The following is a 6,109-nucleotide window of genomic DNA, read 5'->3' on the forward strand; positions in this document are numbered from 1 at the left end:
CAGGCAGAGAGAGACGGGGGGTGGGGGAAGCAGACTCCCCGCTGAGCAGAGAGCCCAATGCAGGGCTCGATCCCAGGACCCTGAGATCATGACTTGAGCCGAAGGCAGAGGCTTAACCCACTGAGCCACCCAGGCGGCCCTTATCAATTCCTTTTTAATAATCTTTTTAAATTTCCACCTTTACAGTCATATTCCATCCCTTCATCATATTTACCCTTATTTTTGCATATATATGTTTTTCTTTCTTTAAGATTTTGGGAGGCATGTTCTTCTAACAGACCAAAATATACCCAAAATCTAGTGTGGGGTTCTGTTCTGTTCACCAGCCTGACCATATTCTTTTTTCTTTTTCCCCCAGTTTGGGGTCTCTTCTTATTCGTTTAGTGCATATTTTTCTGGGGTCCATTGTTGCCCTTTTAGCATTTTGTTCTCTCATTTATCTATTCTTCTCTGGACAAAATGACAAAACAGAAAAACTCACCTCAAAAAAAAGAACAAGAGGCAGTATCAACTGCCAGGGAGCTAATGAATACAGACATTAGTAAGATGTCGGAACTAGAGTTCAGAATGATGACTATAAAGATACTAGCTGGGCTTGAAAAAAGCATAGACAATACCAGAGAATCTCTTTCTGGAGAAATAAAAGAACTAAAATCTAACCAAGTTGAAATCAAAAAGACTATTAATGAGGTGCAATTAAAAAAATGGAGGCTCTAACGGCTAGGATAAATAAGGTAGAGGAGAGAATTAGTGAAATAGAAGACCAAATGATGGAGAACAAAGAAGCTGAGAAAAAGAGATATAAACAACTACTGGATCATGAGGGAAGAATTCAAGAGATAAGTGATAATATAAGACGAAACAACATTAGAATAGTATTTGAGAATTGGGATACCAGAAGAAGAAGAAGAAGAAAGGGGGAGTCGGGGCAGAAAGTCTATTGGAGCAAATTATAGCAGAGAACTTCCCTAATTGGGGGAAGGAAACAGGCATCAAATCCTGGAGGCACAGAGAATCCCTGCTCAAAATCAATAAAAATAGGGTTACCTGGATGGCTCAGTCGTTAAGTGTCTGCCTTCAGCTCAGGTCATGATCCCAGGGTCCTGGGATCAAGCCCCACATTCCCTGCTCAGCAGGAAGGCTGCTTCTCCCGCTCAATTCCCCTGCTTGTATTCCCTCTCTTGCTCTCTCTCTTTCAAATAAACAAACAAAATCTTTTTAAAAAAATCAATAAAAATAGATCAAGACCCCATCATTTAACAGTAAACCTTGTAAGTCTCAGAGACAAAGAGAAAATCCTGGAAGCAGCTTGGGACAAGAGGTCTGTAACCTGTAATGGTAGAAACATAAGATTGGTAGTAGACCTATCCACAGAGACCTGGCAGGCCAGAAAGGACTGGCATGATATATTCAGAGCACTGAATGAGAAAAATACGCAGCCAAGAATACTGTATCCAGCTAGGCTGTCACTGAAAACAGAGAGAGAGAAAAAGCTTCCAGGACAAACAAAAATTGAAAGAATTTGTAAACACCAAACCATCCCTATAGGAAATATTAAAAGGGATCCTCTAACCAAGGAGAGGTCCTAAAAGTAACATAGAACAGAAAGAAACAGACACAACATACAGTAACAGTCACCTTACAGGCAATACAGTGACACTAAATTTGTATCTTTCAATAGTTACCCTGAGGGTAAATGGGCTAAATGCCCCAATCAATAGACACAGGGTATCAGAATAGATTAAAAAAACAAGACCCATCGATATGCTGTCTGCAAGAGACTCATTTTATATCCAAAGACACCTCCAAATTTAAAGTGAGGGGGTGGAAAATCATATATCATGCTAACAGACAGCAAAAGAAAGCTAGGGTGGTAATCCTTGTATCAGACAATTAGATTTTAAACCAAAGACTATAATAAGAGGTGAGGAAGGACACTATATCATACTTAAAGGGTCTGTCCAACAAAAACATCTAACAACTTAAAATACCTATGCCCCTAACATGGAAGCAGCCAATTATATAAGCCAGTTAATAACAAAATCAAAAAAACACATCGATAATACTACAGTAATAGTAGGAGACCTTAATACTCCCTCACTGAAAAGGACAGATAATCTAAGCAAAAGATCAACAAATTATAGGCTTTAAATGACTCACTGGACCAGATGAACATCACAAATATATATTCAGCACATTCCATCCCAAAGCAACAGGATACACATTTTTCTCTAGTGCACCTGGAACATTCTCTAGAATAGATCACATCCTGAACCATAAATCAGGTCTCAGCTGGTACCAAAAGACTGGGATCATTCCCTGCATATTTTCAGCCCACAATGCTTTGAAACTAGAACTCAATCACAAGAGGAAAGTTGGAAAGAACTCAAATACATAGAGGCTAAAGAGCATCCTACTAAAGAATGAATGGGTCAACCAGGAAATTAAAGAAGAATTTTAAAAATTCATGGGAACAAATGAAAATGAAACACAACTGTTCAAAATCTTTAGGATGCAGCAAAGGCAGTCCTAAGAGGACAGTTTATAGCAATACAAGCCTTTCTCAAGCAACAAGAAAGGTGTCAAATACACAACCTAAGTCTACACTTAAAGGAGCTAAAGAACAGCAAATAAAGCCTAAACCCAGGAGAAGAGAAATAATAAAAGATCAGAGCAGAAATCAATGAAATGGAAACCAAAGAACAGTAGAACAGATTAATGAAACTAGGAGCTGGTTCTTTCAAAGACTCAATAAGATTGATAAACCCCTGGCAAAAGAGAAAGGACCCAAATTAAAATCATGAATGAAAGAGGAGAGATCACAACCAACACCAAAGAAATAGAATTATAAGAACATATTATGAGTAACTATATGGCAGCAAACGAGACAATCTGGAAGAAATGGATGCATTCCTAGAGACGTATAAACTACCAAAACTGTACCAGGAAGGAATAGAAAACCTAAGCAGACTGACAACCAGTAAGGAAGTTGAAGCAGTCCTCTAAAATCTCCCAACAAAAGTCCTGGCCAGATGGGTTCCCAAGGGAATTCTATCAAACATTTAAAAAAGAATTAATACCTATTCTCCTGACACTGTTCCAAAAAATAGAAATGGAAGGAAAACTTCCAAACTCATTTTATGAGGCCAGCATTACCTTGATCCCAAAACCAGACAAAGACCCCATCAAAAAAGAGAATTACAGGGGCATGTGGCTGGCTCAGTCGGTTGAGAGTCTGCCATCGGCTCGAGTCATGATCCCTGGGCCTGGGATCGAGCTCCTCATTGAGCTTCCTGCTCAGGTGGGAGCCTGTGTCTCCCTCTCCCTCTGTCTGCTGCTCTCCTTGTACTTTCTGTGTCAAATAAATAAAACCTTAAAAAAAAAAAAAATTACAGACCAATATCCCTGATGAACACAGATGCAAAAATTGTCACCAAAATACTAGCTAACAGGATCCAATAGTACATTAAAAGGATTATTCACCACCAGCAAGTGGGATTTATTCCTGGGCTTTAAGGTTGGTTTAACATCCGCAAATCAATCAATGTGATACAATATATTAATAAAAGAAAGAACAAGAACCATATGATACTCTCAATAGATGCAGAAAAAGCATCTGACAAAGTACAGCATTTTTTCTTTCTTTCTTTTTTTAAAGATTTTATTTATTTAACAGAGATCACAAGTAGGCAGAGAGGCAGGCATAGAGAGAGGAAGGGAAGCAGGCTCCCTGCCAGAGAGAGCCTGATGCGGGGCTCGGATCCCAGGACCCCGGGATCACGACCTAAGCCAAAGGCAGAGGCATTAACCCACTGAGCCACCCAGGCGCCCCAGACAGTATCCTTTCTTGATCAAAACTCTTCACAGTGTAGGGATAGAGGGTACATACCTCAATAACATCAAAGCCATCTATGAAAAACCCACAATGAGTATCATTCTCAATGGGGAAAAATTGAGAGCTTTTCCTCTAAAGTCAGGAACACAGCAGGGATGCCCACTATCACCACTGTTATTCAACATATTTATCAGAAGTCCTAGCCTCAGCAATCAGACAACAAAAAAGAAATAAAAGGCATCTGAATTGACAAGAAGTCAAACTCTCACTCTTTGCAGATGATATGACACTTTATGCGGAAAACCCAAAAGACTCCATCCCAAAACTACTAGAACTCATACAGGAATTCAGTAAAGTGTCAGGATATAAAATCAATGCACAGAAATCAGTTGCATTTCTATACACCAACAACAAGACAAAAGAAAGAGAAATTAAGGAGTCAATCTCATTTACAATTGTACCCAATACCATAAGATACCTAGGAATAAATCTAACCAAAGAGACAAAGAATCTGTACTCAGAAAACTATAAAGTACTCATGAAAGAAATGGAGGAAGACACAAAGAAATGGAAAAACATTCCATGCTCATGGACTGGAAGAACAAATACTGTGAAAATGTTTATGTAACCTAGAGCAATCTACACATTTAATGCAATCCTTATCGAAATACCATCAACTTTTTTTCAAAGAAATGGAATAAATAATCCTTAAATTTGTATGGAACCAGAATACCCAGAGGAATGTTGAAAAAGAAAACCAAAGTTGGTGGTATCACAATGCCAGACTTCAAGCTCTGTTACAAAGCTGTCATCATCAAGACAGTATGGTACTGGCACAAAAACAGATACAGATCAATGGAACAGAATACGGAGCCCAGAAATGGACCCTCAACTCTATGGTCAACAATCTTTGACAAAGTAGGAAACAAAGTCCAATGGAAAAAAGACAGTCTCTTCAACAAATGGTGCTGGGAAATTGGACAGCCACATGCAGAAGAATGAAATTGGACCATTTCCTTACACCACACACAAAAATAGACTCAAAATGGATGAAAGACCTCAATGTAAGAAAGGAATCCATCCAAATCCTTGAGGAGAACACAGGCAACCTCTTCGACCTCAGCCACAGCAACGTCTTCCGACATGTTGTCAAAATCTTTAGGATGCAGCAAAGGCAAAGGAAGCAAAGGCAAAAATGAACTATTGGGACATCATCAAAATAAAAAGCTTTTGCACAGTAAAGGAAACAGTCAAAAAACCAAAAGACAACCAACAGAATGGGAGGATATTTGCAAATGACATATCAGATAAAGGGCTAGTATCCAAAATCTATAAAGAACTTATCAAACTCAACACCCAAAGAACAAATAATTCAATCAAGAAATGGGCAGAAGACACGAACAGACATTACTGCAAAGAAGACATCCGAATGGCCAAAAGACCCATGAAAAATTGGTCACCATCACTTGGCATCAGGGAAATACAAATCAAAACCACAATGAGATATTTACCACCTCACACCAGTGAGAATGGCTAAAATTAACAAGTCGGGGAACGAAAGATGTTGGTGAGGTTGCGGAGAAAGGGGAACCCTCCTACACTGTTGGTGGGAATGCAAGCTGCTGCAGCCACTCTGGAAAGCAGTATGGAGGTTCCTCAAAAAGCTGAAAATAGAGCTACCCTTCGACCCAGCAACTGCACTACTGGGTATTTACCCCAAAGACACAAATGTAGTGATCCGAAGGGGCACAAGCACCCCAATGTTTATAGGAGCAATGTCCACAAAAGCCAAACCCTGGAAAGGGCCTAGATGTCCATCAACAGATGAATGGATAAGGATATGGTGTATATATATATATACATACATATATATATACATATACACATACACACACACACAATGGAATATTATGCAGCCATAAAAAACTCCACCCACAAAATCTTGCCATTTACAACAATATGGATGGAACAAGAGGGTATTATGCTAAGCGAAATAAGTCAATCAGAGAAAGACAATTATCATATGATTTCACTGATATGAAGAATTTGAGAAACAAGACAGAGGATCATAGGGGAAAGGAGGGAAAAATGAAACAAGACGAAACCAGAGAGGGAGACAAACCCTAAGACTCTTAATCTCAGGAAACAATCTGAGGGTTGCTGGAGGGGAGGGAGTGGGTGGGAAGGGGTGGCTGGGTGATGGACACTGGGAGGGTACGTGCTATGGTGAGTGCTGTGAATTGTGTAAGACTGATGAAACAGACCTGTACCCCT

This window comes from Meles meles, chromosome 7 (genome assembly GCF_922984935.1).
Source record: "Meles meles chromosome 7, mMelMel3.1 paternal haplotype, whole genome shotgun sequence".
NCBI classification, from domain to species: Eukaryota; Metazoa; Chordata; class Mammalia; order Carnivora; family Mustelidae; genus Meles; species Meles meles.